Here is a 440-nt window from a genome sequence, read left to right on the forward strand (position 1 = left end):
ATGTACTCTCAAAAGCCTAGAACAAACTTTACTCAAGTGAAAACATATTTTTTAAAAATGTTCTTAATATTATTCAAAGTCAAAATTTATGGAGATCTACCTCCATCATGACACACAAACCGCCTGCCCTGATGAAAAAGCATTACCGTTCACAGTGTGTTTCAAAACTCTCCTTTTCAAATAAAAGTTTAAGTTTCACACAATCATATATTGATATTCAGTTGTAAAAATAACACAGAAATGCCCATATCCCCTTAACCCAGTTTCTCCCAGTGGTAACGTCTTGAAAACTGATGGTACGATATCACATCAAGGGGATTGGCATTGAAACAAGCAAGATACACAAATGTTCCATCACTGCAATAATCATTTACCAGATATTGTAACTTTTTAAAAACAAATTTTTCAGGGTGACAATGGTTGATAAAATTATATAGGTG

The sequence above is a fragment of the Myotis davidii genome, unplaced genomic scaffold, assembly GCF_000327345.1.
Source record: "Myotis davidii unplaced genomic scaffold, ASM32734v1 scaffold919, whole genome shotgun sequence".
In the NCBI taxonomy this organism is placed as follows: domain Eukaryota; kingdom Metazoa; phylum Chordata; class Mammalia; order Chiroptera; family Vespertilionidae; genus Myotis; species Myotis davidii.